We start from the raw sequence: 27,852 nt of genomic DNA on the forward strand, positions 1-27,852 counted from the left end.
GTTTCACCATGTTGGCCTGGCTGGTCTCGAACTCCTGACCTCCAGTGATCTGCCTGCCTCAGCCCTCCGAAGTCCTGGGATTACATGCATAAGCCACTCCACCTGGCCTGAAACTGAGATACATTTTACAATCTATGGAGTATCATAATCTAACTGGAAGTTTTTTTCTTTCTTAGTGGTTGCAGTACATTGATTCTAAAGATGGCCCAGATCTTCACTCATATCCTGATGTCCTTTAGCGTGTCACTTTGCAGCTCCTCCCATGAAACCATCAAGTCTATTTCCCTACACCTTAAAAGTGGGTTGGACTTATCTTTATTTATTCCTGGAGAGGACACTCTTGGTGCCCCACCCATCCTCCCTCCTCCTTGCTACTTTAGCCTACCTGAATTCCAAATGCACCTGTGTTTCTTTGCCTGCGAACTCGCTCTGATTGCCAAAGCCTGATTTGTCTGCTCTGATGGCTTAAAAATAGATTCACACATTTTTTTATACTCCTTCCTCCCCTTTTCTTGAACGTGGGCCAAACTTTATGATTTGACTCGCTTCTATCAAATAGAATGTGGTGGAAATGACAGTGTGACTTTCAAGACTAGGCCATAAAAAGCCCTGTGGTCTCATGGTCTCTCTTGGATCACTCATTTTGGGGTCAGCATATGCCTTGTTGTGGGGACACTCAAGCAGTCAAGTGGAGAAGTTGACATGGTGAGGAACTGAGGCCTCCAACTAACAGCCAGCACTGACCAGCCAGCTGTGCAAGTGAACCATCCTAGGAGCAGGTCCTCCAGCCTCAGTCAAACCTTCAGATTACTAAATCCCTGCCCATTTCTTAAATGCAAACTCATGAGGAACCTCAAGCCAGAACTCACCAGCTAAGCTATTCCAAATTTCTTCACCCTTGCAAACTGTATGAAATAATAAATATTTATTGTCATATTAAGCAACTAAATTTTGGGATAGTAAGTTACACATTGGTATATAACTAAACCCATCTACATGACAGGTTGGAAATGTTGGTGGGTTACCTACTGGAAGCACCTTCCACCAGTGACATACAGTAGTTAGTATCAATATAATAGCTTCCTCACCCCTTGAGTAGGATAACTGAATACCCAGGGTTTCTCCAGGGTAATTATGTTCCAGTTTCTAGAATAGTAACTGAATTGATAACACCCTTTATTGGCCATTTTCCCTTCCCTGTCTAACTTTTTTTTATTTTTACTTCTCTACTGATGTTTCTTCCTTTTTTTTTTTTGAGATGGAGTCTCACTCTGTCACCCAGGCTGGAGTGCAGTGGCGTGATCTCGGCTCACTGCAAGCTCCGCCTCCTGGCTTCACACCATTCTCCTGCCTCAGCCTCCTGAGTAGCTGAGTCTACCGGGCACCCGCCACCAAGCCTGGCTAAATTTTTTTGTATTTTTAGTAGAGACAGGGTTTCACCATGTTAGCCAGGATGGTCTCAATCTCCTGACCTCATGATCTGCCCCCCTCGGCCTCCCAAAGTGCTGGGATTGCAGGTGTGAGCCACCACACCCGTCCCCATCTTCAATATTAACAACTTACTCTCAAGTCCTTGTCTCAAAATCTCCTTTTGGGAAGTAGACAGCAAGAGGATGGGGAGGGGGAATGCAAACTAAGTAAGTTGTGTGTGATTAATTACCAAGTACTGTGTAGTTTTTCATTTAAAGTGTTTTTTCCATAGCTGCAGTTCAACAGCGCTAATCTGAGTTGATTAAAACAAACAAACCAACCCTCCCACTTCACACATATATAAATTTTGGTAAAAATACCCTCTCCACCATTTTTAATACAGTCTCAAACTGAAAACCAAGAAAGGAAAAGCCTCAAGTGCCAGATGCAAAGAGGATGCCCAAAGTTAGGGTGATCAGAGGGAGGTAAAAAACAAATACTTACATGTGAACCAGGATAGGAGTGAGACCTTAACAGCTGAAATTTTAGAGGCCCTGTGAACAGGATCCTATAGGCCTGAGCCCCAGAGAGTCAGGAGGAGGGGCCAGGCTACCTGCATAAAGCCAGGATTTCTGAAGAGCTGACTAATGTCCTCTGAATTGGGAACTAAAGAAACCACCCACTAGCCTAGGGGAATAGCAGGGAGGCTTGTAGTTTTTCAGAGCCATGAGAGTAACAGGCATCACTCAAAAGAAATGAATTTGTGTCATGAGTAAGATCTGAATTCTCATTACTTATGTACAGCAACCCAAAACTAAGAAATTATCTTAAAATCTTGTCCAGAATTGGTAAATTCAAAGGCACCTCACAAAGATGCTGTAGAGCACATGAAACTGTCATGGGCTCCTCTTTCACTTTCATCTTCATAAGGATGAGTTTACAGAAAGGAAATAAGGAAAGAAGCCACATAAAGAAGCAAGACACGGCCGGGCACGGTGGCTCACGCTTGTAATGCCAGCACTTTGGGAGGCCGAGGCGGGCGGATCACGAGTTCAGGAGATCGAGACCACGGTGAAACCCCGTCTCTACTAAAAAAAATACAAAAAATTAGCCAGGCGTGGTGGCGGGCGCCTGTAGTCCCAGCTCCTTGGAGAGGCTGAGGCAGGAGAATGGCGTGAACCCGGGAGGCGGAGCTTGCAGTGAGCCGAGATTGTGCCACTGCACTCCAGCCTGGGTGACAGAGCGAGACTCCATCTCACAAAAAAAAAAAAAAGAAGCAAGACACAGTGAAGCAGAGCCAACAGATGAAACAAATGGGAGAATTTGCATCTCAAGAGCTGGGAGTAACAGAATAACAATCTAAAAAGGACTTTAAAATAAATAGACTTAAAGCATTTCAAAACATAAAAAAAGAACACCAATCATAAACTAAAAATAACATCAATTTAAAAACAACAGGCAGATTGGAGGAAAACATCCTAAAAATGAAAAAAATGAGTAATTGAAATAAAAACCTCAATAGACCAGTTGGACTGTAAAACAGATGTGGTTGATGAGTGAATAAGTAAATGGAAAGACAGATCTGTGGAAATTATCCAAAATACAACAAAAGAGAGAAAGAAGAGACGGAAAATACAAAAGTTAATCAAATGAGATAGTCTTACATATGTTGATTAAGAGTTGCAAAACAGAAAAAATGAAAGGATAAGAAGCAAAGAGATAATAATCAATAATTTTCACTATCCAAGACATGTGTTCTCTCATGTCTATATTCAACTATATTCCAGGGTGAAAATAAAATAAAGTCAATTTCGGACATCAAAAGGCTACTTTTTCAAATAGTACTTTATTTATTTATTTATTTATTTATTTTTGAGACAGACTCTCACTCTACTGCCCAGGCTGGAATGTAGTGGTGCAATCTTGGTTCACTGCAACCTCCACCTCCTGAGTTCAAGTGATTCTCCTGCCTCAGCCTCCCGAGTAGCTGGGATTATAGGCGCACAATACTACCCCCGTCTAATTTTTGTATTTTTAGTAGAGATGGAGTTTCATCATGTTGACCAGGCTGGTCTCAATCTCCTGACCTCAAGTGATCCACTTGCTTCGGCCTCCCAAAGTGCTGGGATTACAGGCATGAGACACTGCACCTGGTCTTCAAGTAGTACTTTGGCATATATATATACATATCTATATCAAGATATACTTTGGCAAGAAGAAAGATTACCATGAAAAGAAGAGGGATGCAAGAAACCTTTAAAAGTAGATAAATATGTTGGTAAATCTAAATAAACTCTCAACAGTATAATTAAAATGACTTTTTGCGAGTGTTTAAAACTAAGGTAGAAGTAAATTTCTAAACAACAAAACCATGGAAGATTGGAGGGCAGATGAGAATTAAAGTGTATATTATTTAGAAGGAAGTAAACAGTATTAATTCTAGACTTTAATTTAGATGTGGGAATATTAATTTATGGGTAGTCATGGATTTATGGGTAAAAGGATGGAAATAGAATTCATAACGTGCATACCTGTGGGGGGAAATATAAAAATGTGAACTGGAATATTACCCACCAAATCATGATGGTAGTTTCCTCTTAGGAGAGAGGAGAGGTGACTGTGACCAGGAATGGATGAGGAGGCAAAGTAAACTTCAACTTTATTTGAAAAATTTAAAATGTTTAAATCATTATAGGAAAAGAGAAATATCATATGCCTTGTATCCCCTTTCTCTCTGCCTAGGGGACAAGGCAGGGGACATGGCCAGGCCTTCTACCGGTATTCAAGGTTCTTTGTAACCTGGCTCTATGTTTCCCAGCCAGCTTAGTTCCCTCCTTCCTCCCAACACACAGTTTTCACCCTCGACAAGCCAGTCTCCTCATTTTTCATACATCCTCTGCTTATTTTAGGATGCACACTTTTGTTGTCTAAATTCTCTTCGTTTTTCAAGGCCCTTCTTTCTATTCCCTGACATTGACAACAACAAGTAGAGTTGTGTGTAGCACACAGTGCATCGTACTATTCTGTTTAACTATCTTACAAACTATCTTATATTTTACATTTCATCTTCAAGTATTTACTTTTATTCAGTATCATTTCTTTGAAAGATTCTAATAGACTCTCAGAAATCAAGAACTGTGGTGTTGATCATACCCTGCCCTGGAATCATTCCTGGCGTGCTTCACAGATAAGTACATAGTTGGTGCTCAGAGTATATTTGTTAAATTGAAAGCCACCCCACTAGGGGAAAGGCAATGAAGAAAAGAACATGAACAAAGGAAATTTTGACCATCCTTCCATGGATAAATTTCACAAACACAACAATAACATGAGTCACTTATTTCAAGGTTATTTATCACCCTCAGTGATCTAGAACATATTTGAGATTCAGAAAATATTGGTTAAGAACATGTGCTTTGGTGTCAGACAGACCCAGTTTGAGTATCAGGGTTTACCCATGTTATTACTCTTTGTATGACTATGGACAAGTGCCTTAACTTGTTTGCATGTCAATTTTCTCATGTATAAAAACAGGGAAAGTACCTGTGCCTGTAAAGCACCTAGTGCAGTAGATGGCATGGAATAAAAGCACTCAGTAAATATAAACTGGGATTATTATTAGCTAAAATATATAAGCCAGAGCCACATGTGAGATTACCCAGTTCTCCCCAACCCCCATTGCCAGCCCATGATAGAATTGTATCTATCTGCCCTCTAGAAGTGTGGTCATGTCATTTGTGGTAGCCAATGAAATGTCAGCATGAAGACATATGTGATTTCCTGCAGAAGTTTTAAGACCTCCTAGGCAATTTACCATGTTCCCTTCCCCTGCCGTGGGGACTGTGGAAGCATGGATTGAGATGGAGGCTCTGTTGGCCTGTGTACCTGAGCGACCATGCTAAATAGAGCCCTTCCGCAACCCAAGTGGACACACAAAATAAATGAGACATAAACTTTTACTCTGTGAAGTCACCTGAGATTTTGGAGTTTTCTTTCTTACAGCAAAACCTGGCCCATCTTGACAAATACGATGTACTAAAAGTCATACTTCCCCTCCCCTCAGGAAAAAAAAATTACCCAAAGCCCACACTTACTCTTACTGAAAAATGCTTCTAGCCAACGTGGTTTCTCATCTCACAGGATGTTAGTAAGAAAATACTAGAGGAGTTATGGCCAGAGGTAGACACTGAACCCAGGGAGAAGGGAGATCCGTGGATTGTAAAAACAAAAGTTAGGTGGGAGTGGTGGCTCACGATTGTAATTCCAGCACTTTGAGAGGCTGAGGCAGGTGGATCACCTGAGGTCAGGAGTCCAAGACCAGCCTGGCTAACGTGGTGAAACCCCATCTGTACTAAAAAATACAAAAATTAGCTGGGTGTGGTGGCGGGCACCTGTAATCCTAGTTACTTGGGAGGCTGAGTCAGGAGAATTGCTTGAACCTGGGGGGCAGAGATTGCAGTGAGCCAAGATCACGCCATTGTACTCCAGCCTGGGCAACAAGAGCGAAACTCTATCTCAAAAAAAAAAAAAAAAAAAAAAAAAAGTTAAAAAAAAAAAACTTGAAAAAAAGATAAGAAACTCAAACGGCATTTTGAGCTGAGACCATTTGGAATAGGTGAAGTTAACTGTGCCTATTAAAAAGTCCGAAGGCATCTTTAGATCATAGCAGTGCTCATCAGTTTATTATTGTTTTACAACACATTGGTTTTGCTTATTAATTTTATTTATTTCATTACACATTTATTTTCTACTACACTCTTTCTCTCTTTCTTTTAAGGGACAGAGTCTCACTCTGTCACCCAGGCTGGAGTGCAGTAGTAAAATCACAGCTCACTGCAGCCTCAATTTCCTGGGCTCAAACGATCCTCTCACTTCAGTCTTCTGAGCAGCTGGGAGTATGGGCATGCACCACCACGCCTGGCTGATTTTTTAATTTTTTTGTACAAATGAGGTCTCACTATGTTGCCTAGGCCGGTCTCAAACTCCTTGGCTTAAATGATTCTCCCACCTCAGCCTCCCAAAATACTGAGATTATAGACATGAGCCACCACGCCTGGCCTGGCCTTACCCTCTTTTTTTTTAACTGGTTAATGTTTCCCCAGTATCACATTAAACACTTTCAATATGTAGCAGGTCACTTAGCCTCCCGGCATGTCTCAGAATTTCATCCATCTCTATGGATGGGAACATGGCAGCACCCAGAGATTTGAAACTGCTCAAGGTCTCATGACCAACATGGCAGTGTCAGAGTTTCATATGAACCCATCTGTCTGATTCTAGAGTTCTTTCACCATCACGCCTCCCCATGCATTCTTAGAAAGCCAGAGGATGCTAAATTATGCTTCGGGAAAATCTGTTTTAAAAGGCTGGGAAACATGTGTGACATTTTCAAAATTTTTTCTATCAAAAAAAAAAGATTCCATTTTAACAAGTGCTGGTGCTTCAAAGGGTATAAAGTGTGGGTTATCAGAAAAAGCCACATGTGGGAAGCAGCTCGCTCTCAACCATTGCCAGATAAATGAGATGGTCTTGAATTTCAATGATCTTATAAATGTAAAGGGAGTGATAAATATAAATCTATTAAGCTCTTTCATTTAGAACAAGGAATCTGTATTCTTTGACCATATAACTTCTTTTTACTGCATCTTTCAAACGGAAAAATGTGCTTGGCATTGATGGGCAACTTCCTTGGATTTTTACTGTGTGGGGAGAAAGTATCAAAGCAGGGAGGGGGGAGGGTTTGAGGGGAGGTAAAGTGCTCTGCCCTGTCCAGATGACTGCTAGAGGGGCCCCGGGTTGCCATCTCATCTCTCAGTCATTTCCATGTGAGAAGGGTGGCTGCTGTCATCCAGGAGTCTTTGCCACGAATGAAAACGCAGACAGCAGTGAAGTTTGGAAATCCAGAGACATTTCCTTCTTTGAGAGGCACTGGTAGAGAGCATTTCTAGGACAACAGAATTTTACTCTGCACTGCCAGAACAGCATTTCGGGGGCTCAACTAACCAGCTCTGGAAACCTGTATGTTCCCTGCGTACCACACACGAGGTTTCATTTCCACTGCAAATCTGATTTTTGTTTTTATTTTTGTATGACCACTCAACAGGTCAATGAACATATCTGTTGGAGAGCTGTGGCACGATGGTTTAAATGTCGCAATGGCAATTTCAATTCTCTAGAGAGACTGTTAAGGAAATGGGTCCCTTTCCCTGAGCTGCGGTTCTTCTAATGACTGCGGGTGCGGGTATTAACATACCTTCCCAGGGTTCGGATTTGCCAAGGGTGGGAGGGCCACTGTCGATGCTGACTATCAGGCTACTTCTGACAATTCCTAATGTAATCCATATACTACACATACATTCTGGTTACACGATTTATGAGGTATAACAAGGGGAGAGAAGTGAAGCTGGAATATAATTGTGACTGATGTGAAACAGACATGTAGAATGAATGGCCTTACAACATTTTCTTTGAAGTTTGTTAAAAGCAGTAAAGTGATATTCACTATAAGTGAAACCTGCTGTTACAGATATCCACTGGCTTGGAGAACATTTTCTTTTGACTTTATTTTTTAAATTTTAATTTGCCACTTGGAGTTTTTGAAAATGTTGCTTTAGATGTGGATGAAAGAGAAAGAGAATAAAAACTGTGTGCAGCACCTACTATGTGCTCACTCTGTCCGAAGCGCTGGATATCAGGGCGGACTTAAGAGACACAGGAGGCACAGTGACTGAGCTCACAAAAACATCTCAATTTTAGTGTTTCTCAAATCAGAAAAAAAAACAGAAAATAATAATAAAATGTACTAACATATCACAATATGTAAAATTAAAAATTAGGCCAGGCATGGTGGTTCATGCCAGTAATCCCAGCATTTTGGGAGGTTGATGTGGGAGGACCGCTTGTGCCCCAGAATTCAAGACCATCCTGAACAACGTGATTAAACCACGTTTCTACAAAAAATAAAAAAATTAGCCGGGCGTGGTGGCATGTGCCTGTAGTCCCAGCTACTTGGGAGGGAGAGGTGGGAGGATCGCTTGAGCCCTGGAAAGTTGAGGCTACAGTGAGCCAAGATTGAGCCACTGCTCTTCAGCCTGGGCAACAGAGCAAGACCCTGTGTCAAAATAATAATAATAATAAATAACATAACATGAAATAAAATTTAAAATTAATATACTAAATGATCATGAATATAATAATAATGAATATAATAATGAATCCTGCTTGGATGGTATTTGTACCTTAATACTTTTTTATGGAGGAAGGGATCCACAAAGGCAAAGTGCCAGGAGCCCGTAGAAGTCATAAGTCGGCCTGGTAGAGATAAAGAATCTCATGTAATTCTTCAGAGAATTCTAAGGACTGGAAGGCATTGTGAAAATGATGTTTTGAAGACTTAGGAACATTTTCTAGGGTCCTATAACTAGGAAGTGGTTGAGTCCATTCTCAAGACTATTGTCCAACTCCTTCCACTGAAGAAGAGCTTGATGTATAGGCAGTTCTACACTGGAACCCTGATATTAGGAATGAAAAATATCACTTATATATTTGGTAACAAAGAAATGAATGGAAAATCAATTCTGAGGTTGGCATGTGTTTCTCCATACAGTATAGGAAGACACCTAGAAGTATATGTAACCCAGATGTTGCCAAGTTCACCAGCTTCAAGGTCAGGACTTCTGTTTAATACTCAAAGAATACTCTAAGCCCCCACCCTCTGTACCACAGGAAGTCCAGGCTTCATCCTATCCCATAGTCCCCTCTTCGTTTTTCTCCTGGGGCCTCTGAAGATCGTTATGTGTTCCCCTAACCAGCCCTGGTTAATACTCAGTCCCAGTCAGCTGCCTTGCACCGGATGCTGAGAGTCCCTTGTTGGGCCCCCTCCGGCTTGCCACAGCTTTCCCTAGACTACGTATCCTGACAAATGGATGCAGTTCCCTCCCTCTATTCCCAAAGCACAGCTAAAATGGAGCTGAGACTTCTTTTTTTTTTTTTTTTTTTTTTTTTGAGATGGAGTCTTGCTCAGGCTGGAGTGCAGTGACGCGATCTCGGCTCACTGCAGCCTCTGCCTCTCAGGTTCAAGTGATTCTCCTGACTCAGCCTCCTGAGTAGCTGGGATTACCGACATGTGTCACCACGCTCAGCTAATTTTTGTATTTTTAGTAGAGACGGGGTTTCACCATGTCCCCAACTCCTGACCTCAGGTGATCCACCCACCTTGGCCTCCCAAAGTGCTGGGATTACAGGTGTGAGCCACTGCACCTAGCTTGGAGCTGAGACTTCCAACCAGATTAAAGTCTTGGGGGGATCAGTCGTACAACACAAAGGGCACCAAATAACTATTCATAATACCTAGGGTGACGAAGTATCCCAATTTGCCCCAGACTAAGGGAGTTCCCAGGAGTTTTCCATTTTAAAACCAGGACAGTCCCAGATAAACTGGGACAAGTTGTTTGCTCCACTAATACTACAGGTGTCTCTGCTTGAACTCACAGCCCTGACTTGACCTCACTTAGGGCTTCATCTTTTGCCATCAGCCTACTTGAACTTGCCCTGATTCCTGTTATCTTCGAGCAACTTCTTTCCTCTGATTCCAGGCCCAAATTGGCCTGAAGGAGAAGACATCTCTCCTCCAGTGTAAGGCTAAACTCCTTTCCTGTCTCAGTGTAGTCAACAAAGAAATGTCTATTCCCTTGCTGGGAAAAAACTGTGCACCACACTTAATATGTCACAAGCCCTCATGGCCTAGACAAGATGAACCCAGAAGTCCACAGGACTTTGTCCAAACTCAAAGTTATTTGGTCTTCAATGATACCATGTATGGGACCCTAAGAATTCAATACAGGTAGTATTATACTAAACCCAGTGCAATTTCTTATCACAGTCTTTTGGGCTGCTAGATGAAAGGGTGAGTGGGTTGTCAACTCCATAATTTCCAATCTCTTGTGAGCAATGTTTAGGTTAGAACACAAAGACATCTCATCAGTATTTTTCAGACCAATATTAGTGTAAATCCAGATTTCATGGGAAAAGAGGTTTATAGCTCTTCAGGGGCACAGTTCTGTTCAAACATACCACATGCATTATCAAGTAGAGTGCTAAGTATCTCAGTATGAAGTATCTGCATTTTAATCACTTGGCTAATTCAGGACTTCTACCAAGAACCATGGGTAGGCCTATGTCTTTTTTTTTTTTTTTCTTTATGAGATGGAGTTTCACTCTTGTTACCAGGCTGGAGTGCAATGGCTTGATCTCGGCTCACCGCAACCTCCGCCTCTTGGGTTCGAGCGACTCTCCTGCCTCAGCTTCCTGAGTAGCTGGGATTACAGGCACCTGCCCACCATGCCCAGCTAATTTTGTATTTTTAGTAGAGACGGGGTTTCTCCATGTTGGTCAGGCTAGTCTCGAACTCCCAACCTCAGGTGATCCACCCGCCTCAGCCTCCCAAAATGCTAGGATTACAGGCGTGAGCCACCATGCCTGGTGGGTAGGTCTAGGTCTTCTATACACTGTCAACTAAAACAACCTTCAAACTGAACCTCCCTGGGAAAGAAGAAAGATTTTTTTCCCAAACACCAATTCTAAATCCTACCCTAGAATTCAGTAATGTTTATGACTCCAAAACGACGGGTTTCCAATTTTGAAAATTCAAAAATTAGGTCTACTATGAACTCCATTACATGTAGAGTCGAAAATTGCCTGGAGATTATGAAATCTGTAACAACATAGGTAAATGCCATAGAGTTGACAATATTCATCACAAAGCTAAGAGGATGTCATCAGCCAGTAATTTAATATTTCTGGGAGGGGAAAAGAAATCAGTGAAATGAGACAACGTAAAAGTAACTTCCAGGGAGCTTTATACTGAATAGGGAAGGCTGTAGGACATCAAGATCATAGGAGGGCTGTTGGGATTCCTGGATCAAATGGTAGTTCTACTTTTAGTTCTTTAAGGAATTTCCACACTGTTTTCCATAGTGGCTGTACTAGTTTACATTCCCACCAGCAGTGTAGAAGTGTTCCCTGATCACTGCATCCATGCCAACATCCACTGTTTTTTGTTTTGTTTTATTTTATTTTGTTTTGTTTTTGTTTGTTTGTTTGTTTTTGAGACGGAGTCTCCCTGTCACCCAGGCTGGAGTGCAGTGGCGCAGTCTCGGCTCACTGCAAGCTCCACCTCCTGGGTTCACGCCATTCTCCTGCCTCAGCCTCTCTGAGTAGCTGGGACTACAGGCGCCCGCCACCACGCCCGGCTAATTTTTTGTATTTTTAGTAGAGACGGGGTTTCGCTGTGGTCTCGATCTCCTGACCTCGCGATCCGCCCCCCTCGGCCTTCCAAAGTGCTGGGATTACAAGCGTAAGCCACCGCGCCTGGCCTCATGGCAGCTTTATTCATAGTAGCCCCAAATTGAAAACAGCTCAAATGTCATCCATGGGAGCCCAGATAAACAAACTTGCGATATATTCCTATAATGAAATACTACTCAGCAATAGAAAGGAACAACCTACTGATACATGCAACGACCTGAATAAATATCAAAAACACTTTGCTGAGAGATAAAAGTTGGAAATAAGAGGTATAATTCCATTTATATCAAGCCTTGCGACAGGCAAAAACTAACCTATGGTCCTGAAACTGACCCAATAGTTCCATAGTTTTTTGTTGTTGTTGTTTGTCTGTTTTGTTGTTGTTTTTGTTTTTGATAAACATAGAAATGGACCCTTCTGGTCTTAAAGCTTGAAACCTACCATTTGTTTTATCTGAGCTCCTTCCTCAGAAAATGACTTTCAGACCTTTCAAAAAAAGAAAAAAAGTATCAAAGAACTGAAACCCACCAGATCAACACATTCTGACAATGAGATGCTGGACCCCTCATTCATCATGACTGCTTCCTTGCCCCTCCCCAGTTCCTCTTTTCTTACACATTGTTACATTTCTTCCCTGCTATATAAACCCCTAATTTTAGTCAGTCAGGGAGATGGATTTGAAACTTATCCCCCATCTCCTTGGCTGCAGCATCCAATTAAAGCCTTCTTCCTTGGGGGTAATCATTGTCTCAGTGACTGGCTTTCTGTGCAGTGAGCAACAGGATTTAGACCCAGCCCCTGGTGTTTCAGTAACAGTCCTACATATATGCTCAAGAGAACTGAAAACATATTTACACAAAAAGTGGTACACTAAGTGTGTAGGAGAATTATTCATAATGATCAAAAAATGAAAACAACCCAAATATCTATTCACTGATGAACGGATCAACAAAGTGTGGTATTTCCATACCATGAAATATTTTTAGCCATTAAAAGAAATGAGGTACTGATATACGTTACGACAGGAGTAGACTTTACAAACAATATGTTAACTGGAAGCCAGACACAAAATGCTGCATATTGTTTACTTCCATTTATATGAAATGTCAAGAACAGGCAAATCTATAGAGACAGAAAGTAGATTAGCGGTCACCAGGGGCTGGGAGGAGGGAGGAATGAGGAGTGACTGCCAATGGGTATGTGGTTTCTTTCCACATATGGGGATGAGCATGTTCTGGAATTAGACAGTGGTGATGACATGACTTTGAATATAATAAGTACTATTGAATCATATATTTTAAAAGTTTGACTTGATATGTGAGTTATAGGTCAAGACAAAACTTAGTTTTTATAATGACAGAAATTTGAAAAGTAGTTACCTCAGAGGGAGGTTGTGGATGGGGATTCACTACAAAAAGAACTTTCTGGGGTGAAAGAAATGTTCTAGATGTTGTTAGGAATATGAATTATATGAGTGTGTGTATTTTTCAAAACTCATCAAGCTATATCAAGTAAGATCTATACATTTCACAGGTAAATTTTTGCCTCAATAAAAAACGAAAAGATGAAAACTTAGTAATATTGGAATAGAAGACTTCCATAATCTAGTATGACAACTTTATCATATACATAATCTCAAACCAATAGACACTGTCTTGCTTGTTACTGATACCCACTAGAATCATGTCACTACAGTTGGAGACAAAACAAAGATGTCCTGTTATGAATATGTCTTAACAAGTTTCTGAAAGTGCTCGCCAATGTCATTAGTGAAAATAAGAAATAAGGTTTCTATATTTGAAGGAAAGTGACAGAAATATTGTCATTTACAGTTATTGAAATTGTCTACCTGAAATACCTGAGAGATACTGAGAAATTGTTAGGACCAAGAGAGTTTACTGTCCTAACTCATTGCAAAACCAATAGCTTTCATATATAGTAAACACTAGTTAGGAAATACAATGGTTAAACCAATCCCACTAAAAAAAATTTTAAAAACCCACAACACAAAATGCCCAGGCATAAACTTAATGAGTGTTTAGAACTAATGTAAAGAAAGTTACTAAACTCTAGTAAGGAACATAAAAATAACTTTAATAGTTTCAGAGTGAATTGCATCTTTGCATGCAGGGACTCAGTATTGTAATTATCTCCAAATTCATACACTTGTGTATAGTCTCAAGCAAACTCCAGCAAGGTGTTTCTGAAACTTAACAAAAATGATTCTAGAATGTGCAAGAATTGCCAGGAAAAGAATAATGTGGGTGAATTTTCTTCTACAAGGTACAAGTCTCCATTAATTAAAATTGGTGCAAGAACTGGGACACCTGAAGCAAGATAAACGTCAAAGCATGAAATGAATTGGGACAAAGAAAATGTAGTGTTAAAATAATTGGAAAAAGACTGGGACAAGAAACTATTTGTAAATAAAATTGGCTGCCTGTTACACACCTTATAATACAACAAACTCATGAAGAATCAAAAATTAAATGTGAAAACAAAACCACAAAAGTACTAGAAAAAATAGGTAATTCTTAACAGATTAGAGACGGATTTTGAGGAAGATCACTGCAATCTCCACCTTCTGGACTCAAGTGATTCTCATGTCTCAGCCTCCTGAGTAGCTGGGATTACAGGCATGCACCACTACACTGGCTAATTGTTGTATTGTTTGTAGAGTCAGGGTTTCACCATGTTGGCCAGGCTGGTCTTGAACTCCTGGGCTTAAGCCATCCATCTGCCTCAGCCTCCCAAAGTGCTGGGATTACAGGCATGAGCCACCACACCCGGCCAGATTTTCAAAGTGTATCAATAAAGCTAGATACTAAAGAGAAAAAGGATTGACTCCTTAGACATGAAAAATTTCTATATGACAGAAACCTCCTTAAACGAAATTAAAAAGCAAACAATTGGAGGAGGAAACACTTGCCACATAGGTGACAGCAAAATGCTGGTATCTTCAATGTATAATTTCATCAGGCCACTTTTAACTGAAGTGAAAGTAATCCAACTCCACTTTGCTGATGTGTACCTGGGGACTTGCTGGCTCTGTAACTGGAAAGCCCAGGGATGAAGTTGGCTAAAGCTCTCTTCATAAGGAAGCCAGGTTGTTCGCCCATAGGCCAAGCCTTCCATCCTACCAGCTGAATAGCCCCCCAGGAAAGAGACCTCCTTCTCTGATAGCTCCAGCAGAAAAACTTTTAAAAGAATGTTAGCCCAGCTTGGGTCACAGATTCATCAGTGAATGTATTAGTCTGTTCTCACATTGCTATAAAGAAATACTTGAGTCTAGGTAATTTATAAAGAAAGGGGGTTTAATTGGCTCATAGTTCTGTAGGCTGTGCAGGAAGCATGATTCTGGCATCTTCTCAGCTTCTGGGGAGGCCTCAGGAAACTTACAATCATGGTGGAAGGCAAACGGGGAGCCAGCACTTCACATGGCTTGAGGAGGAAGAAGTGAGAGAGAGTGGGAAGGTGCTACACATTTTTAAACTGCCAGATCTTGTGAGAACTCTATCACAAGAGCAGCACTAGGGGGATGGTGCTAAACCATCAGAAACTACCCCAGTGATCCAATCACTCTCACCAGGCCCCACCTCCAACACTGGGATTACAACTGAACATGAGATTTGGGTAGGGACACAGATCCAAACCATATCACTGAGTAATCATTGTTGCTGGAGTGGGATACTCTGATAGGGCAAGCCTGGACCATGTGTTACCCTTGTGGCAAAGAAAAGCATACGTCAGTGCCATCCAAACCTCCTGAAATGCATTTTTCACAATACACAGTGATTCTGTTGCCAGAGAAGGGAGAAGGAATGCTAAGGGGCAAAAATAGCAAATTTTCACTAATGTATATAAAGAGCACTCAGAAATCAATAAGAAACGGTGTTTTCAAAAAGTCATGAAAAGCCATGAAGATTCATTGTTAACTACATTGTTAACATTCATTGTTAACTTTTTCTGAGTCCCATTTTTCATACCTCTGCTGAAATGCTTTCCAAGGTTGCAATTAGCTCATTTGACAAGTTAAGTGTAATAATTTATTACAAGATGTTAATATATCATAAGGAGCTTCTTCTTCTTTTAGGTGATGTGTAGAGTATAGAGGCCTTCTGGTGACAATGTTTTAATTCAAAGAGAGTCTCCAATTGTGAATTTTAGGCATGATTTCTATGATACAGTCCCTCAGGCAGAATGAATGCTGAAATCTTTATTTCACTTGAGTTCAATAAATCTTTCTTCTTTCATCTCCAAAAAGTAAAAGGGGGCCTTGTTCATATAATCTTCCTTAAAGAACCTATAATTTTGCAGTGATTTTATGTGCATATTTCTTAAATGAATTTAGAGACTTGAACTTTACTGAATTTGTTTCAAATTGTCTCACTGGGAGAAAAATTAGATTATTGCTTTTATATATTTTACATAAATTTTTATGAATGTACATTTTTACCTGTTAGATTTTAAGTTGATGCTTTCTAAAAACATTAGCTGTGTGTTTTAGACCTGCATGAAAGTATTCATAGAAGATGAAACACTTAATTTTTGAGAAAACAAAATATTCCTATTAACATAGAATCCCCAAACCAACAAAGCACCATTATGGAGGTATTTTTGTTTGTGTGATTTTGTAAATCTTTCATATTATTTTTACGAGAGAGAAACAAAAGCACAAAGTTGTTAGCCCAAGAAACCCCATCTAGGTTGTATTGCATTGAGTCAATAAAAATATATACTCTACCATTTACTGACTGTGTGTTTGAAGTTATTCATCTTCTCTGTAGCTCAGGTTCATCATTTACAAAGGGGAATTATAATAGCATCTACCTTACAGGGTGGTTTTGAGAGTTAAGGTGCATCAGACAGTGTCTGGCCCAAAGTCAGTGCACAGTCAGTTAGCTACAACTATTATTTTAGGTAATTTCTAATCACAGCTCAGCTTATTGTCTGCTGGATACTTGGTGCTACTCACAGGCCCTTATGAGGCTTAGAAGCACTTCCTGCATGACAGAATGCAGCTCAATTGAGTTGGAGAAGCTTATTTCCTTGAACTAGAATTTCCTGGAAATAGCTATTTCACCAATGGCTAATAAATGGTCACTGCCATTCATCAGAAACACTAAGAGTTCTCAGAATTCCCCGTCACATCCGTACCCCTTATTCTGTCATGATTTATCCATCAGTGTTTCTGTTTCCTCCTGTAATTTGTGAGCTTCAAGGAAGATTGTGACTTATTCACTACGAATTCTTCCTGATTCACCAGGAGTGCCTTACAGAGAGAGGCTTGCTGAGTATTTGTTGAATGAATGAATGAATGAATGAATGAATGAACCAGCGGGTGAACAAATAAACATGTATCCGACTCTCAGCCCTCTCATTTAAATACTACTCTACTATTTGGTTTGAGCAGTGTGCGAGTCAGAACTAGAAGCCCCACAGGCTAACTACTCGGATGGCAGTGGGACAGGTTCATCTACTTGAAATCTATTAAAAGATCATCCTTCAACAATTCTTTAAAGCTTCTTGAAAAGAGGAAATTCCATCATCAGACATGCTTCAACCATGAATTTCAAAATTTCTTTGAAAAAACATGAAATATTACACTAGTTTAGATAAAATCTTTTGGCAACTTTTGTTGGCCCTTTATGCATATATATTATTAAAGATGAAACAGAATTGAAAGATGGTGACCAAAAGGGAATGTGATTTACTTTAGGGGAATTAAAAGGATAGGAGAGAAGCAATACATATGGTTGAATTTACTGAAAATTTTTCTACACCTGGAAAAAAACCACATAAAGTGTATTGCATACTTGAAGATAATTAAATAATTTGATTCAAAAAAATTTTGAAGTTTTGATTTTGTTTGGGTGCAGTAGGTGAAGTCTTGTTTTTTTTTAAAGAAAAATATCTAGGTTAGATTCTGTTTGAATAATTCTTTAGGGTCTACTTCTTTTTTAGTAAAAGTTTGCTTATTTCAATTTGAGTACAATGCACAGTTGAATTCCATTTGCCTCATAGTTCACCAAGGTAATATGGTTCTTTCTGGTGTTGTTGTTGAAGGTGCTATTGTTCACACTCTGGTTTAGTTCATATCCCCAGTATTTATCCCCAGTGTCTCAAGGTTCTCTTTTACAATAGCAAATGGAGATCCAAATGGAATCAAATGAGTCAGACTTTTTACATCAGAAATGTGGATTGAAGAAAGAGATCTTTCATGGGTTTCTGTTGTGGTCCAGGGACCCATCATTCGACTTAGAACTAAAGGAATGTGGGCAATACCTTAAGTGGCCAATTGAAACACTTTTCCTTCTAAGTTCAGAATTAATCAAGAAATAGCTATGAGAATCTGAGAGATAAAGATCAAAATATCATCTTTATAGCTAACATAGCTCAGTTAGAAAATGTGGCTGAGGCTGGATATGGTGGATCACACCTGTAATCCCAACATTTTGGGAGGCCAAAGCAGGAGAATCACTTGAGCCCAGGAGTTCAAGACCAGCCTGGACAACATAGCAAGACCCTGTGTCTACAAAAAAAAAGAAAGAAAGAAAAAACAGCTGGGTGTGGTAGCATGTGCTTATAGTCCTAGTTAGGAGGCTGAGGTAGGAGTATCACTTTAGCCCAGGAGTTTGAGGCTGCAGTGAGCTATGATTATGCCACTGCACTTCAGCCTGGGCAATAGAGCTAGACTCTATCTCTATAAAAAAAAATTTTTTTAAATGTGGCTGGAATCTGTGGCCAGGAAATGGGAATTCACACCTTGCCTCTCACACCCTCCTCCAAGACAAGGGATTAGGATGCCCCTTTGTAAAGCAGACTCTTCCTTGGTCAATTGCAAATGGGATCACTCTCTCCCACCTGAGAAACCTCATTAGTTACGACCTATAGAAATTGAGAGGTGAAGCCAGCTGGACTTCCTGGGTCAAGTGGGGACTTGGAGAACTTTTCTGTCTTACAAGAGGTTTGCAAAATGCACCAATCAGTGCTCTGTAAAAACACAACAATCAGTGTTCTGTAGCTAGCTAGAGATTTGTAAAATGCACCAATCAGCACACTGTAAAATGGACCAATCAGCAGGACATGGGCAGGGACAAATAAAGGAATAAAAGCTGCCCATCCCTCCCCACCACCTGGCCAGCCAGCAGCAGCAACCTGGGTCTTCTTCTAAGCTGTGGAAACTTTGTTCTCTTGCTCTTCACAGTAAATCTTGTTGCTGCTCATGTTTTGGGTCCGGGCCATGTAAAGAGTTGTAACACTCACCACGAAGGTCTGCAGCTCCATTCTTGAAGTCAGCGAGACCATGAACACCACCGGAAGGAACCAACTCCGGACATGAAATTAACTTCTACACTGTCTCCAGAAAGCAGATGCTGGGCCTCAGGCAGAAATGCTTATCCCATGGACTCAGAAGCAAAAAGAGAAGCCTTCTGCAGGTAGACCTGAGAGAGAGCCAACAACGGCCACACCACGTGCAGGCTCTCCCAAATGTCACCAGTAGATAGGCCCTTCCACCTTCCGGGTCAGTGAGTAGAGGGGAGAAAGGAGCTAGCATGGATGTGGCATGGAAGTTCTGTCTTAGAAGCGCATAGACAAGAGAATAACTGTCCATTTGCAAGGTGTTTGAACATGCCCTTTCTGTCTTGAAGCTCAGAACACCACTTTGAAAACTTTGTTCAGAAATTGAGTAGCCGAGACTCAAGGAGGAGTGTCTTCCTCCTGCAAAGGAGCCACTCCATTGCTTCTCTGCTGCTTCCGACTGACTCTGGAGAACCAGGTTTAACTTTTTGATAGTTTCGCTCTGCAACCAGGCTGGAGTGCAGTGGTATGATCTCGGCTCACTACAACCTCTGTCTGCTAGTTTGAAACAATACTCATGCCTCAGCCTCCGGAGTAGCTGGGACTACAGGTGTGCATCACCACATCTGGCTGATTTTTGTATTTTTAGTAGAGATGGAGTTTCACCATGTTGCCCACGCTGGTCTTGAAGTCCTGGCCTCAAGTGATCCGCTTGCCTGGGCCTCCCAAAGTGCTGGGATTATAGGCACCACTGCACCTGGCCAGGTTTAACTTATTTTTTTTTTTTTTTTTTTTTGAGACAGAGTCTTGCTCTGTCACCCAGTCTGGAGTGCAGTGGGGTGATCTCGGCTCACTGTAACCTCTGCCTCCCGGGTTCAAGCAATTTTCTGCCTCAGCCTCCCGAGTAGCTGGGATCACAGGCTCCCGCCACCACGCCCAGCTAATTTTTGTATTTTTAGTAGAGATGGGGTTTCACCATCATGGCCAGGCTGGTCTTGAACTCCTGACCTCCTGATCCACCCACTTTGGCCTCCCAAAGTGCTGGGATTACAGGAGTGAGCCACTGCGCCCGGCCAAGTTTAACTTTTATAGAGATTCCTTCCCCTTTCCATCATGCGTATCCCTTCCCTAAAAGGTCCTTGTCATTGTCACTTTCCTCATCCCTAAAAACTGAAAGTCTGTGCACCCCACCTTTTTCTTTTAGAATGGCCTCTTTAATACTGTCTTGCAAGCCCAGGTGACTGCCATCCATTTAGAGACATTATTCTCCCTCCCTCTACCCACTACACACACCTCGGAAGTCCTGGTCAAAACCAAAGACTGGAGCCATTCAGATGATTTCTTAAGCACTCACTGCAGTCCCAGTCTATACAAGGAGCCTTGTTTAGGAATTTTAATATTCCCTGTATACACTCAGGTTTTCCTTTTCTTTTTGCTTTTTTTTTTTTTTCTTTTGAGATGGAGTCTTGCTCCCTCACCCAAGCTGGAGTGCAGTGGCGCAATCTTGGCTCACTGCAACCTCTGCCTCCCGGGTTCAAGCAACTCTCCTCCCTCAGCCTCCTGAGTAGCTGAGATTACAGGCATGTGCCACCATGTCGCGCTAATTTTTGTATTTTTAGTAGAGACAGGGTTTCACCATGTTGGCTAGGCTGGTCTCGAACTCCAGGCCTCAAGTAATCCACCCGCCCCAGCCTCCCAAAGTGCTGGGACTACAGGCATGAGCCACTGCGCCCGGCCTGATTTTTCTATACTTACCGAATATAAGAATCAAAATGGAGCCACCAGTAGCTAACAACAGTGTTTGTTGTTGATGATTTTGCTGTTGTGTTCTGTTGGCTGTGTTGCGTGTGACTTCATGTGCAAGCACATTCACTCATTCACTTCCTAAATTTTTTTTTTTTGAGACAGGGTCTCACTTTGTCACCCAGGCTGGAATGCAGTGGTGCAAACACAGCTCACTGAAGCCTGGACTTCCCAGGCTCAAGTGATCCTCCCATCTGAGACCCCCAAGTAGTGACTTTCCTGCCTCAAGCCCCAGTGTAGCCACACACCCAGGTAATCTTTGTATTTTTTGTGGAGACGGTTTCTCCATGTTGCTCAGTGGTCTCAAACTCCTGAGCTCCAGCGATCCACCCACCTCAGCCTCCCAAAGTGCTGGGATTGCCGGCATGAGCCACCGTACCCGGCCCACTTCTTAATTTTTATTGAATGTGATTGCCACTGTGTTGAACCCTAGTGTTACAAATAGGAATAATTCTCAACTCCTGTCTTTGGGGACTCAGTGTGGGGGAAGGGAGGAATATATAGATATTTAACAGTGTGGCCAGCTAAGCCGCATTCCTGAAGCACACAGACTCTTCGGGAGCACTTTGGCCTAGGGTGAGGGACACTTGGGGATTGTTTTACCTCCGTCTTAAACGAAGGTTGCAGGGGTAAGGAAGACGTCTTATGTAAAAGATGGACAATTTTGGCAGGGCCTGGTCTTAGCTTCAGTATGAAGAAGAGCAGGGGGGTGCCTTGGGAATTGTGAAAGACAGGCTAGGCCCAGGCTATGAAATGCTTTACAGGACCGAGTAAGGAGGTTAAACTTCCTTCTGTAAGCAACAGGCAGCCAGCCGAGGTTTTAAGCAGAGGTGTAACTGATCAGCTTCTTATTAGGGAGATAACTCTGCACAGGAGGGACGGCATTCATCCTCAGAAAGTTAATCCTTAAAGGGCAATAGGCATCTGGCCGCGGAGAAGCCCAGCTTTTAGCTTAGTGTTTGGAGGGTCTCGAGTGATATTGATGTAATTGAGCTTTTAGCAAAAAAAGATGAAATCGTAATAGCCCATATGTCTAAAATGAAAAGAACGTGATTTGCCTGATAATAATGCACCCCCTAAAATAAATCTTTAATTCAACCTATGAATCTTTAATGCCCGGAACGCAGCATAATGCTTTGAAATTGAAACTTGAGATACAGGCATTGCAAAATCAGCCCTACAGTGGTTTTAGGGCATACAAATTGAGCAGTATGAACTATTGACACCTCCTGGTGGCAGCAGATGTGTGCTGTTTGCCTGGTCAAAACAAGAGAGGAATGAATCAAAGGCATTAAAAATAAATAACACCGGCAACCCAGAAGGAAGGGATGGGAGGATGAAATGGCCCGGGTCATGGGGCAGACCCAGCGGAGGCCTGTCGGAAAGTGGAGACCGCAGGGGAAGGCCTCGGATAACCGGGACCAGCCGCCAGCATTCCCGGGGAAGGGGCCAGAGTAAGGGCACTTCTAACAAATTTAAAACCAAAAAAATAGATTACTGAGATAGGTGTTCCAGAATGTCTGCTGGCAATTTTTTTTTTGTTTGTTTTGAAGGAAATTGTTTTCATTTTTTGGCTCTAAACATCTGGCCTAATAAATACTTTCTCATAATAATCTCTTACCACTCTATAAGCACTTTTTAACCTTCTCTGAGCCTTTGTACTTATAGGGTTGTATATAATATAAATGGTGGCAACACAAGGGGAAAAAACACCTAGAGTCATCTATTTCTCACATGTGCTCTACTTACATTCTTTAAAAAATAATGAAAGCCAGACGTGGTGGCATGCGCCTGTAGTCTTGCTACTTGGGAAGCTGAGGTGGGAGGATCAATTGAGCCTGGGAGTTTGAGGCTGCAGTGAGCCATGATTGCACCACTACACTCCAGCCTGGGCAACAAGTGAGACCCTGTCTCAAATAAGTAAATAATATAAAAATAAAATAAATATATAAAATAAAGAAGACATTAACTTGTGGGGAGGCTGAGGTGGGAGCATCACTTGGCCCCGGAGTTTGAGGCTGCAGTGAGCCATGATTGCGCCACTGCACTCTAGTCTGGGTAACAAGTGAGACCCTGTCTCAAGTAAGTAAATATAAAAATAAGTATGAAAATAAAATAAAAATTATGAACACATTAACTCGTGAGTTGCCGCATAACAAAAATCAAAGCCAATCCAACGCCATCTGAGATTGACTCCCCTATGTAAGTACAGCAGAAAAGTACAAGAAGGCACGAAAGAGGAAGCTTGGTTTCTGACTCTTTGGACTGGATATGCAAAAGGCTCAGAAGTGAGATGGGAAGTTCATGGGTGCTGACTCAATCACTCATTTGCCACATGAGCCAGGATGCATCCTTTACTCTTGCCGGACCTCACTTTCTCTATAGAAAAAATGAGAAAATAAAATCCAAGAGATCTGTAGGACCTAGTAGGCAACTGGCTGCATGATGACCTTTGTGGGTCTTAAGCACTTTTGTCTTCACGAACCCTTTCCTCCATCGGAAAAATATTAAATTTACATTTTACCACTGCTTTACCTTTATATCAGCATAGCCGACATGTGTATCTTGCTTATTGCAAGAAGCAAAACATTCTCCTCGGCCCCTAAAATTGCTATGGGCCCTCAGCACTGAGCCTTATGGAAAGGCTGGTCCTGAGTGGGTGGTGGGAAAGTCTGTGCAGTCAGGAGAGGCAAACTCTCACGGAGGTTAAGAGTGTGAGCTGAGCTTTAAATAAACCTGGCTTCAAACCTGCTCTCAGCCGCTTACTAGCTGTTTGGCCTCAAGCAATTTATTTAACCTTTCTGAGCCTCAACTTTCTCAAATGTAAAATGAGGGCAATAAATCATACCAATTCTGTGGTGTGTGTGTGGTGTGTGTGTGTGTGTGTGTGTGTGTGTGTATGAGGGTTAAATAAGACAGTGCCGCTGTATCAAACTCAGCATCTGACACTTAGTAAGCGCTTGAGAAATGGTGGCTATTCCTCTTCTTGTATTTTTCTTCCCTCCCTCCCTTCCTCCTTTTCTCCTTTCCTCCATTCCTCCCTTCCTCCCTTCCTTCCTTGATGGAGTCTTGCTCTATCACCCAGGTTGGAGTGCAGTGGCGTGATCTCAGCTCACTGCAACCTCCACCTCTCAGGTTCAAGCAAGTCTCCTGCCTCAGCCTCCCAAGTAGCTGGGATTATAGTTATGCACCACCACGCCACCTAATTTTTGTATTTTTAGTAGAGATGGGTTTTCACCATGTTGGCCAGGCTGGTCTCAAACTTCTGACTTAGGTGATCCACTTCTCTCAGCCTGGCAAAGCGCTGGGATTACAGGTGTGAGCCACCATGCCCTGCCCTTCTTGTATTATTATCAGCATCTCTCCTAAGAATCTGACTGGCTTGAAGAGTGTGGTTGCTCAGCTGAGAGCGGGGAGACAGAGCACCTGTGTGCCTGTCTTTCTCCTCCCTGGCCAGGGGAGCAGGAATCTTTCCTCCTGCAGGCATCCAGCCTAATTCACAGTCGTTTGGCTTTGGGACTCTCTCACAAAAGCACATGGAACTGTCTCATGTGCATGGAGAGCCAGCTGGTGGCTGTCCCCAGATCTGGGCACCAGCTAAGGAGCTTGTTTGTCCTCATAGTGTTGGAGGGCAGTGACAGCAGCAACCGTTGTCCTCTGAGAATTATTTAATACATTTACTTTCTTTTTCAAGCATTTTTCTGTGTACAGAAATTATTATTATATTTAATTTAAAAGTACAAGACTTATATAATTGAACCTGCCATTGCAGGTCATTACAAGAGAGCAAAAATGTTTCTTGAAACCTGTGTGTGTGGGTGGGGTTGTGTGCTTGGGTCTTTTGCTATCCTAAAGGCTCCATAATTACATCTGCTTAAGATTCTGTGGGTATGGAAAGCTCATATTGTTGATCGAGAAGGGTTATTTTTGCTTTACCAAAGGCCAGTCACATAGGTCAGTAGCACTCCTTTGCTCAACCGCTATTCTTTGGGCATTGATTTTAATGTTTAAATAGCAAGTGCATTTTCCAAAGGCTGCATAAAATACCAGATAAGTAGAAGACCACTGGCTTGGGAAGAGCAAATGCTCAGCGAAGCCTTTCGCAGCCAGAGAATGTTGAATATCTCTACCATTATTTAGCATCAGAATCAGTTATGGTTGTCTGACTGATGGACAATTTTTTCCCGACCTGCTATCTTTGCAAGTGACCTATACTGTCTAGACAGTTGCATATTATTTATACATTCATTTTAGATTTTATGTGGTTTTTTTCCCCACTAAAGTTGTGCAGGTTTTATGCAGCCAAGTAACTATCAGAAATGTAGTCTACAAAAGAACCGTATCATTGCATCAGGTGAACGCTATCTTTCTTAGAGTTGTGTCACCATTAAATTTAAAAAAATTTTTAAACACTGTTATATGAGCTCTGAAAAAAAAAAAGCAAACTCTCCACCCCTGAACCCACAAACACATGCCTGGGTGCATGCACACCCCCCCAACCCCCACACACACACCCCTCCTATCTTCAGACTACCAGCAGCAGGCCATGGAGAGAATTAAAGACAGCTAATTTCAAAGGTTCTTAATCAATTCAAGTTGATCCCATTTGTTGATTAGGGAGTCAAAATGCATTATTTGCATTCTGTTTCAAATTCAGAATTTTTTTTTTTTCTTTTGGAGATTCGAGGCTGGAGAAATCTTTTACAGAGGAATCCCCTTGGGCAGAAAGGGAGTTAATTTGAAAACTCTGATGAGCCTGATGGGTTGTGAAAGTTCCACATGAAACATTTATAATGGCTACTTTCAGGGTGGCGGGTTTTGGGGTACGTGGCAGGCAAGCCTTCAGTAGTCATGAACCAGCGGCTGAAGCTTTGTCTAAATATCTGGGAAGTGAGCCGAATACCCCACACACCACTTTCATCTGGATACTTGGTGCTGTGTAGACATCACAGCCAGAGCAAAAAGAACAGGGCAAATTTCAGAGATTAAAGGGAGGATGGCGCCTTTCCCAAGGTACGTCTAAACTGGGGACTAACTGGTTGGTTCTCTGTGGGTTTCAGGCCTCGAGTTCACACATCCCACTGCCCCAATGCCTAGTTCGAAACACTGTTTTTCTGGCTTCCTTATGGGGTTCCTTCAAGCCTGAGACCTGGTAAACTCCCGGAAGTGTGTCCTGGCCTGAGTGCAAAGAAGTGAACCCCGGGGCTAGTTCTCTTCGGAGAAAATGCTCAATGTAGCCAGAAGTGAGGGCATGCATCTGGAAGTCCCTCCCTTCTGATTTTACACCCCGTTGACTTTTGCTAGGAAAATCCCAGCTCTGCTTAGAATTGATGTGTGTGTCCTACATATCGAGAAGACACTACTTTGGGGCAAGATTATACATTAACCTATTTGCATCTCATTTATGTCAACTGAAGATGGTGAGGGTGAACATTTTGTAGGAATTATGTGAAGAAAAAAATCTAACTCCAATTGCATGAAATTATCTCTGTCTGTGGAAACTTCACCCTCCCCCCTCCAAATACATACTTACACGCACTGTGTCCTACTGGAGTCACTATTGACATCTTAAAATTTACCCTGGCCACCAACGGCTGACTATATTCTGTTTATCGGCCAACACCAATATTAAATTGTAAAACTGGCTTATCATGTGGCTAAAGTTATTTTGGATGCAAAAACCCACAATGCTGAAAGAATTCAGTCCTCAACACTCTTTCAAAAGAGGAGAAAGTTTTACTCACCTAAACATCAATTCTAAAACATGCCATTTCCTTCCATAACACTGTACACTGGCCCCTTTCGAAGACTGTTTCTTTCTCAGCCTCGATTTTATTTTCCGTTCCACTCTTAGAGTATAAGATTAATTCCCACATTCTGCACATTGCCAGGAGTTCAGTGCACATGTTTACTGAGGTGTACAGTTCTCAAATAACTTTGGTGCTTCTTTCACCCACTGTTAGGAAGTATATTTAAAAGAAATTGCCTTTTATAGATTTAAATTACAAAAGTACTGATATCATGCAAAAGGCAGTTTAACTCATGCAAGCATACAAATAGGTAAATCTTAGGGAAAAAGATACCAAGGCTAATATGAATGTAAATAGGATTAGCTGCCTGCATTAGCAGTGGCTGTGAAATTTAAAGTACTTTCTGTTAGGTTATTCTTTAAAATACACCTATATTCCATGTGTGCATTCGTAGATATTTAGGAATATATTTTACTTTGTCTTCGACTTGAATTTTGAAACAAGGACAGACAACAACCCTGACCTCTGCTTACTGGTAGCCCAGGTAGAAATGAAATGTAACCTTCTTGATGGTTAAATATTTACTTACATTAAGTTTTAAGTCTGAGAAAATATGACAGAGTGTGATCAAGGAAATACAGATTTGTATTGCAAAGAAATGAGAAAACTGACTATAGTGTTTTCCCCCCTTAAGACTGGTTTGTACTCGTGTTAGTTGAAATGTTAGTTGAAATGGAAGTGGTCAGCATAGAACAGGAGATGGCAACCTAGAGCCCAGGGCCAAATCTGGTCAAACGCTTGTTTTTGTTCATCTCCCAAGGTCAGAATGGTTTTCACATTTTTAAACGGTTGAGAAAGAATCAAAGAAGAATAACATTTCACAACACTTTAAAAGTTTCATAAAACTCAAATTTTAGTGCCCATAAATAAAGTTTTATTGGAATACAGCCACACTCATTTGTTCGGCTATTGGCTTCCTTTGCACTATAATGGCAGAGTTGAGTAGTAGTGACGGTGACCTTATGACCTAAAAGGGCTGACATATTTACCTGCTACAGAAAGTTTGCCAAATCCAGGTTTAGAGTAAAAGTATTAATATCATTATGTGCTTTATTTTTGAGATTCCTAATTAGATTGTTGGAGTTGGAAATCAGTTCTAAGAAGTTCTTTATGTAGCCATTTGAATTTAGACTCTATTTTCTTAGCTGGAATCATCAGAAATAGACTGTAGATTAAAAGGCATACTGTTTTTTAAGAAATTAAGCCACAACTTTAAAAAGCA

The sequence above is a fragment of the Nomascus leucogenys genome, chromosome 2, assembly GCF_006542625.1.
Source record: "Nomascus leucogenys isolate Asia chromosome 2, Asia_NLE_v1, whole genome shotgun sequence".
Taxonomy (NCBI): domain Eukaryota; kingdom Metazoa; phylum Chordata; class Mammalia; order Primates; family Hylobatidae; genus Nomascus; species Nomascus leucogenys.